This window comes from Acinonyx jubatus, chromosome C1 (genome assembly GCF_027475565.1).
Source record: "Acinonyx jubatus isolate Ajub_Pintada_27869175 chromosome C1, VMU_Ajub_asm_v1.0, whole genome shotgun sequence".
In the NCBI taxonomy this organism is placed as follows: Eukaryota; Metazoa; Chordata; class Mammalia; order Carnivora; family Felidae; genus Acinonyx; species Acinonyx jubatus.
This window is the reverse complement of record NC_069381.1, coordinates 196,299,117-196,308,648: the sequence shown is the minus strand read 5'-3', so window position 1 is coordinate 196,308,648 and position 9,532 is coordinate 196,299,117.

Here is a 9,532-nt window from a genome sequence, read left to right as displayed (position 1 = left end):
TTATAAACCCATACTGGTTTTCCATACTCTGTAAAATGAAATGCAGACTCTTTAACTGATCCTCAAAGTATTTCATCATCCAGCCCCAAATGCTTCCACTTCTTTTCTCCATGTAATCTGTGTTTGAATGAATTTCTTGTATTTCCTATTATAGGAAAATAGACTATTTCTATAGTCTAGAGTTAGACTTTTTCTTGGTTCTATGCCACTTTGCTCACACTACTACTCTTTCTTCTTGAAAGACCTCTTCCCTGTCCCCACTTAGCTTTTATCTAGAAAATTCTCTTCATCTTAGTTACCACCATTCTCTTGTGTTTTCTTTTTAAGGAAAGCTGCCCAGAGAGCCTCAGGCCGAGTTCACTGTTCTGTCCTCTGCTACAGAAGCATTTTGTGTAGAGCTCTGCAGGAAGCAGTCCCATGGTACATTCCTCTTCCTACCTCACTCTACGTTCCTTAGGAGTGGTGACCTCTTTTCCTTTATCCTTGTATTGCCCACATCCAGCACAATATCCACATATTGTTGCTTGATGAATCTCTGAAAGACCAAAGTGTCCATTTCATTTTAGAAATATTTTCATAGTTTTTCTTTTAACTTTTTGCAACTATGTTTGTTTTTAGTTTTCAAAGAGTAGCTATGAAAATTTAAAGTTAACTGCTGGGGAAAATATGCAGATGGCCAATATTTTAAATTAAAATGTTGATTCTACATAAAGCACACTTCATTAAAATGCCAAGCATTAGACATACTATTATTTTATTAACAGCATTGCTTAAATATGGCATTTGTCCAATGATACTAAAATAAAAATACTGTTTAAAATCAAATACTTTCAGGGCACCTGGGTGGTTCAGTTGGTTAAGCGTCTGACCTCGGCTCAGGTCATGATTTTATGGTTCATGACTTTAAGCCCCATGTCGGGCTCTATGCTGACAGCTCAGAGCCTAGAGCCTGCTTCAGATCCCGTGTCTCCCTCTTTCCCTCTGTTCTTCCCCCACTTGCTCTCTCTCTCTCTCTCAAAAAAAAATAAACATTAAGAAAAATTAAAATCAAATACTTTCACCCAGATAGAGTGATGCTTAATCACCCTTGTTGCAAAGTGAAAAAAACTAATCTAGGTTATATAGTTAAAATAACAGCAGCTACCACTTACTGACAATTGTTATGTGTGAAATACTGGGTCAATGGTGCCATATTTATTATATTCTTATTTAATTCTTACAGCATACTTTCAACTTACTAGCCCCTTTTTATTGACAAGGACACTGGAGGTTGGTAAAAGGTCACTATCTAGCCCAGAATCATACAGCAACAAATGGGACTCTAGGAACTGTATTCTGACAGGACAAATACATAAATACAGAAAAAAGAAAAAGAAAGAAAGAAAGAAAGAAAGAAAGAAAGAAAGAAAGAAAGAAAGAAAGGAAGGATTGAATATGTTGATTTAGATAACATAAGTTCACTAATAGTTTAAGCCTATGCTGTATTTATATTTATGTTGACCTGGTAAGTGAACTGTCCTGGTGGCCCTAATTCCTGATCCCTTGACTAATGCCACAAAGATCTCTGGCATGAATGAGAAGACTCTGTTCCTGACCATCCTCTTCCCCCCAGGAACCCTTCAGAAAAACTCTAACTTTCAATTCTGCCTCTTCTGAAATTCCTCAAGAAATCCAACCCTATAAACTAGACATACAAAGATTTACTAATCATTTACATTTATTTTAACTTAAAAGAGTTTGCTTAGTACTTACTGGGATTTTGCTGTTGTTTTCAATATAGCAGATAATTTTGTTATTTTATTTATCTGATTTATTTCCCCATCTTATGTCTATTTTTCATTTTTATGTTTTATTATTCCATTAAAATGGGAACAGAATCACCCAGTGTAAGGAAGCCAGCACTATAAAATGGTATGTAGGCTCTAAACAAGTTATGTCCAAATTGGCTGTTTTGACACCACAAAACAGATTTTCAATTTTTGCTACCTGGGGTCCATTGAGAAGTCTCTAGTAAAAGAAGAAAGCCTCTCACCTAAACTACTGCTCTTGGTAACTCAGTAAAAGTTACTGACCAAACTCCTTCTCAAAGACAAACACCAATAACCAGCCCAAAAGAAATACTTAGTATTTCCAGATTTTTCCTTTCCTTTGAAACAATTCAGTCACTGAATGAAGATGCTTGTTAATTAAATATTATCAGACTAAAAAACTGGAAGCAAGATGCCCCAACCAATGCACGTGATAGTTCAAGAATGAAATAAATGGGGGAGGGGGGGCCTGGGTGGCTCAGTCAGTGAAGCATCTGACTCTTGATTTCAGCTCAGGTCATGATCTCACAGTTTGTGAGTTCGAGCCCCACTTGAGCTCTGCGTTGACAATATGGACCCTGCTTGGGATTTTCTCTCCCCTCTCTCTCTTCCCCTCTATATCTGTCTCAAAATAAATAAATAAACCTTAAAAAAAAAGAATGAAATAAATGGAAGCTCCTACCAAAGGAAACCCTCAGATAAAACTCCAGAAAAATTCTATAAATTTCTGTCAGATTCTTTAAAGAAAGGCACAAACAAACATTAGCTAAGCTAGAAAACTTTCTTTATTACACTAACCTGCTTTAAGAACTTATCTGATCCCTTTTTAGGTAAAGCTTCAGAAGTATTCTCCCATTATGGAGGTCTTCTCAAAACCCTTCCTTGATAAAGAAATTAAAGTATGGATTGTCTTATTAAATAATTTCTCTTTATTAAACAGGGAGCTTATAACCTTTCTTAACAAGTATGGCCTGTCTAGAATTTCAAGATTCCTCCATGAATAGGGATTCTGTAACATGACCTACATGTGTAAAGTATATTATCTATTGAGTACAGAGAGTTGAGCACTTTTTATTAGTAGTAGTATTCTTTTGCAAATCTGACCAAGGAGAGAAAATAGGCTGTCATAGTATAGTGGACCTTCTAAAACGGCCCCCCATTTATCCTCACTTTCTGTTCTCATGTTATTGAGAGATCAATTCTCTTACTTGAGTGTGGGTAGAACCCATGACTTGCTTCTGGCTAACAGAATATGGCAAAGGTGATTACGTCACACAAGACTGTAACATCTGTCTTGCTAGGAGCCTCTCTCTCTTGCTGACTTTGATGAAGTAAGAGGCCAGGTCAAGGCCCACTTGGCAAGGCAGTGCAGGCAGTCTCTGGCCAACAACTGACAAAGAACTGAAAATGGCCTCCAGCTGACAGCTAGCAACAAACTGAGACCTTCAGTTCCACAATCTGGAAGGATACAAATGCTGCTAACAATCACCTGAGTTTGGAAACAGATTCTTCTCCAGTTAAGCATGCAGATGAAAAATAGCCCTGGTCAACACTGATTGCAGCCTTGTTGATAACATTCTTTCTTCAAATAATCCTTCCCAAAGTTACTTATTATTCATTACTCACTGAAGTATGCGATTACCAATCCTATTCACCCTGGTCTTCAAGATTTTTTTCCTGTCTCTCTGCTTAAGATGTTAACTCTTTGATTGACTTTTGTCTACATCTAAGCCATTGTTATAAGTTACAGAAAGTCATCCTTTGGATTTATCCATATTTTTATCAGCCACTGATGGACTAATCTCGATTTAACAATAGCTGACAGATATATTACAAAGTATATAATTTCATTTTTTACAGAACAAACTTATATGTATAAAAATAACCTGACCTCACAGCACCCCCATAAAGTGTTATTACCCCAGATGAAGGAGGACCAGAGTGATTAAATAACTCACTTAAAGCAACAAACACATGTATTAAATTCTAGTAACGAGTTATATTTTTTTGTCTGCATTAAATTCTTTCCTAGTCTCTTTTTTCTGGTTTCTGTGTTTTTCTTGCTCCTATTCAAGGTTATCTCCATGAGGCTGGCAGTATGGGTGGGGGGCCCATACTATCCCAGCAACAAGGTTGGGCATATGACCCAGAGTGGCCAGAATATCTTATTTTTCTCTACCACTTTGATTAGTTTAGAGATTAACACAGGATGCCAGTGAAGTCAGTCAATCATTCTGAAATTAATATTTAAATTTTGTAGGGAGAGATATTGCCTTTTCCTCAGATTGCTAAACTAGATGGAGAAGAGCATAGGGCTCCCAGTTCCCATCTTATCCATAACATAGAAAGAGTTTGCATACTTAATGAAGTCAAGCAGAAACAAGCAGAACTGACAAATGGAATAATGGACCAAGTCCTGTTGACATTTAGCCACAGAATCCAGCCTAGGCTGAAGGACTATGCTGGCAGCTATGGAGGACACGCTGTAGGGAGGCAAAGCAGAAGTCAGTGCAATCTAGAAAAATAGTTGAGCAAAATAAGGCGGTAGTGCAGAGATGGTAAGAAATGGTCAGATTCTGGATATATTTTGAAGGCAAGGCTGATAGGACTTGCTGCCAGATTAATGAGGAATGTGTAAGAAAAAAGGGAGTCAAGGATGAATTCAAGGGTTTTGACCTGAGCAACTGGATAAAAGGAATTGCCACCTATTGGAGAATGGGGAAACTGGAGAGGCAAAGGCAGGTCAAGGAGGGAAATGTACCTTAACTGGGGTTAAGGCACATTAAGTTTGAGGTGGTTATTAGACATTCTAAAGGAAATGTTGAGTGAGCTAATAGATCTATATATCTGCAGTTCAGGAAAAGGTCCATACTGTACCAAATGAGGGGAGTCATTGGTATATAGATGGAAATTCAAGCCACTAGTCTGGATGGGAATATTCAGGGAGATGAGTGCGCCCAAAGCAGAAAAACAATCTAAAGGGAGCATCCTGGGGCATTACACTATTTTTGAGGGACAGAAGGAACATCCAGAAATAATTTGTACATGCAAGTTAAGAAAGTGTTTCTTAAGAGTAGGGAGTGACTGACCTTGTCTAGGCAGCTGCTAGGTAGATTAAAATAAAAACTGAAAATTGGCCATTGGATTTGACATATTCATGGGTGACCTTGACAAGAGAAGATCCTGTGGAATGATAGGTAAGAAAGCCTCAGGAATGAATGCAATAAAAAATAGGAGGGAAAGTGGAGATGAAGTATATAGTTAAATTTTTCAAGACAGTAATGGAAAGGGGAGCAGAGAAATAAGTGGTAGTTGAAGGGAAATTACCAGTTTATTATCAGTAGAGAGATCTCACATATTCTTATTGGGGCAGGAAAGGGTCAAGTTTCCCAGTGTTAGTGCCCTCAGCCTCCAAAATTCTCTAGGGTGGGCAATGCCCCCTGTTTCTCGGGTACTATTTTCCCTGATAGGATTGATGACTAAAGCCCAGCCTGACATAACTTGTAATCTGGTCTTTCTGGGCTTGGTCAGAGTCTGGTAGTGCTTTCTGGCTGACTCCTCACCCTGAAGTGTTTGTTCCAATGTCCATTTCTCCTATGGACATAGAAGTTCACTCTTAGCTCAAAGGTCACCTAGTCCTGCCAGGGTGGACACCGTGATAGGAACACTGCTTGCTTACTTGCTTTGTTTGTTTGTTTGTCTGTATTTTACTTTTTTAAGCAATCTCTACACCCAACATGGGGCTCGAACTCACAACCCTGAGATCAGGAATCACATGCTCCACCAACTGAGCCAACCAGGCACCCCAGAACACTGCTCTTAATTCAGGGACCAGGCCACACTCAACAGAGGTAGCTACACTGAGACCCTCCTCTATTGTGCCATCCTGCACAGTCCGGTTTACTTTGATGTGGACTGTCTCAGAGTGATATACAGCAGCTCACCTTCACATTAAGTTCATTTAATGCATATTTAACACACAGGGACACACATGCTCCATGTCAAAGCCCAGAGAGTAGAAAATTACCATTATGGTCACTCTTCTCTCCTCTTACCTTCTCTTTTTCCCTTCTCTTGTGCTTAATTTCCCAAAACAGAAAGCAGGCAAGCTTTATCTACATCTGATCCCCCTTCTACAATAAACAGCAAATTTTAAGACAAAAAAATGTATTTTCTTCACATTATAAGAAAATCCTGTGATCTTGAACTCATTCGTTAGTTTCCCAGGCCAGATTATTAATCTAAATGGGTCAGAAGGAGGAAAGTCAAAGAAATATAGTAAATCCATTCTATTTTTTTTTAAGTTTATTTATTTATTTTGAGAGACAGACAATGTGAGTGGAGGAGGGGCAGAAAGAGGAGAGATAGAGTGCTAAGCAGCCTTCATGCTATCAGCACAGAGCCTGACTGGGGCTCGATCACACAAAGTGTGGGATCATGACCCGAACTGAAATCAAGAGTCAGACACTTAACTGATTGAGCCACCCAGGTGCCCCAAGAAATATAGTAAATCCATTCTTAAAATAATGCCCTGTCCTTCAGAGTTCCTGTCCTGCTGCAAATTCCTATCATGTTTGTTATAAACTAAAGAGTACCTTTATAGAGTTATAAACTAAAGAGTATAAAGAGTTTGTATAAACTAAGAGTACCTTTTCCTCCACATTTTTCTCCCAGAACTTTTCCAGTCCCCTAATTTCCCTGTAATCCTCCCATCCCCCACCCGCCCCCCAAAGATAAATGCCTTGGGCTACAGAGGAAAGGCATAATAATCAGAAAGAGAATGGAGGAAAATCTCCAAAGGAAAGGGCTATCCAGCCAGATCTTTCCCACACAGAGTGGTCTGTGTTACCTTTCAACGCACTTCAGCTTTGCAGGCTCTGAATCGTACCTTAACAGCATAAAGGGGACATATCTCCCATGGGTGGACTTACTTTAAAGTCCAGAACACTGATGGATAAAATATGACTGCCAGATTATTGATTTACAATGAGAACTTTAGCTGAACATTCCTATCCCCCAGCCAATGCATTTTCTTTCCCCTCAAGCACACTGCATAGGAAGTCAAGCTTTAATCAGAAGGTTGCTTGCTGAGAATAGACTCAGGGCAAGTTGAGTTAATTATATGATTCCAACATTTAATGTCATCAGGCAGCTTGAGCCTGAAGCATCCATCTCCATAGTGTGATATACCTTCAAAAGACCCATCCTTCATTCTGAAAATTTTCTTCCCTTATCAGAGCTGAGTGAGGCCTGGGCCCTTGCCATCTTTTGTCTCTGCGAAGTTCTTTCCAATGCTTCTATGCCAACCAGCTTCCTTTTGACGGCCACTTATTTCTTCAGACATACTACAGCATTTTCAATCAAGATATAGTTTTTCAAATGTAGTGATTTTGTGTCTTCATTATTTATTGATTGTAAAGCTTAACTCAGAGCAATGTGCCCAAACTTCCCTCATTATCAGAATCACTTAGGGCCCTTTGATTAAAAAAAAATAATAAAACAGATTTTCAGGCCTTCCCCTGGAGATTCTGATTCAATAAATCAGTGATTGGGGAACAATTTGTATTATTAACAAGCATCCAAGTGACTTTTACCTACAGGGAACTTGGAGAATCATTGTTTTAGAAAACAATCTAATGTAGCTTATTTCTGCATTTTTGACTAAGAGGCTCAGTATGCCAGTGTATACCAATGACATGTACATGTGTATACTTTTATAAGCAGCTCATAAAATCGACCACATCAGGTCTGAGAGGCAGAATAAAACAAGGATTTAAAGAATGACTTCTCAAACTTAAATGTACATATGAATCACCCAGGAATCTTATTAAAATGCAGATGTTGACGAGTAGATCAGGTATGAAGCCCAGGATTCTGCATCACAGGGATGCCGCTAGTGCTGCTCCTCAGACACACTTTGAGACTAGAGTTTGATCTTGGAACCAATTGCTTGGTTCAACCACTGACTTTGAATTTCATCACCTAGTTCACTTCCACTTACCCTAGCTGGGTGACCTTGGATATTTTACTTAGCCCTACTGTAACTCAGTTTCCTTGTTTTTAAAATGGAGAGAATGCTAGGATCTACCTCACAGGATTGTTATGAGGATTGTAGGGTGTCAAAAGTGCTTAGAAGAGGCTCTATGGTAAGTTTTGCATAAATTATTACTCACTAACATATTGGTTCCATGGCTTGGTTTCACTTATCAAGATCAGTAATTAATGCAAATTTAAAGGCATTTTTGTTTATAGTGTGTCTTTTATTTATTTATTTATTTTTAATGTTTATTTATTTCTGAGACAGAGAGAGACAGAGCATGAATGGGGGAGGGGCAGAGAGAGAGGCAGACACAGAATCCGAAGCAGGCTCCAGGCTCTGAGCTGTCAGCACAGAGCCTGACGCAGGGCTCGAACTCACAAATTGTGAGATCATGACCTGAGCCGAAGTCGGTCACTCAACCGACTGAGCTACCCAGGCACCCCTATAGTGTGTCTTTTAAAAGAAAAATCATTAAGAGCAAAATTTTCTATGGATGACATGATTACACCTAACAGTCTTATAATGACTTCTACGCAATTTATTGATTCCAGAAATTCCCTTAACCGAATTTCATTAAGCCCATTCCCCTTAACGTATCTTGTCAAACAGAAGAGTCACAACAGAAGACCGCTAGTTGACAAAATCATTTCTATCATAGTCTGAACCGCAGTTACAAAACTATTCCTTTGCTTTATCCTCCAGGTTAAATTCTCACAAGAAAGGGTCAAAAGTACATCTTTTTGTCTTCAAAAAGATAATTTCCCTAATTTAAGATTATAAACTCAGCTCAATTTGGCACATTTTGGAACACAATAAATGCCTGTTGAATAAATGGATGCATGGATGTATAAATGGAGGAATAAATGTAATATATCCTAAAAATCCTTTTTCAACTTTCCTCTCAACAAAATCTAAGAGTGAGCTTCACAATATTATTTTTAAAGAAGAAAATGATTTCTGGCATACTTTATTATGATAATTCCTTCTATCTCAGTGAATCTCAATTTGAACTGTCCATCAAAATTATATGGGGAAATTATACTGATCCTGGAGTTCCATCCTTCCCCGGAAAAATCTGATATAACTGATCAGAGTGTGGTGTGGCCACTGGGAGTCTTAAAATGTCTCCCAACTGTTTCTAATGTACAGCCAAGGTCAAGAGCAATGGTTCTATCTTCTATGGATAATTGATATCTCACTGAAAAAGTTCAAAAACAATATATAACTTCTTAGACTCTTATCAAATTTATATTAGTCTCCAGGGCACCTGGATGGGTCAGTTGGTTAAGCATCAGGCGCTCAAATCATGAGTTCACGGTTGGTGGGATCTAGCCTCATGTCAGGCTCTGCACTGACAGCACGGGACCTGCTTGAGATTCTCTTTCTCCTTCTCCCTCTGCCTCTCTCCCCCCACTCGCACTCTCTCTCTCTCTCTCAAAACTAAACTAAAATAAATCTTAAAAATAATTTCTATTAGCCTTTGGCTCCATAGATAAAATTATAAATTGTATTGCCTCAATATAAATCCTAGGTATTAATGTCCCTTGAAAACTTGTATTATATTCATGTTACTAAAATTAGAAATGGAAAGAGCCTTTTGAGGTATCAGATAATGTTTTAAAATAACATGAAAATTAATTTGTTCTCTAGCCTTTTTTTCTCTTAAACTTATATTTAAAAACTA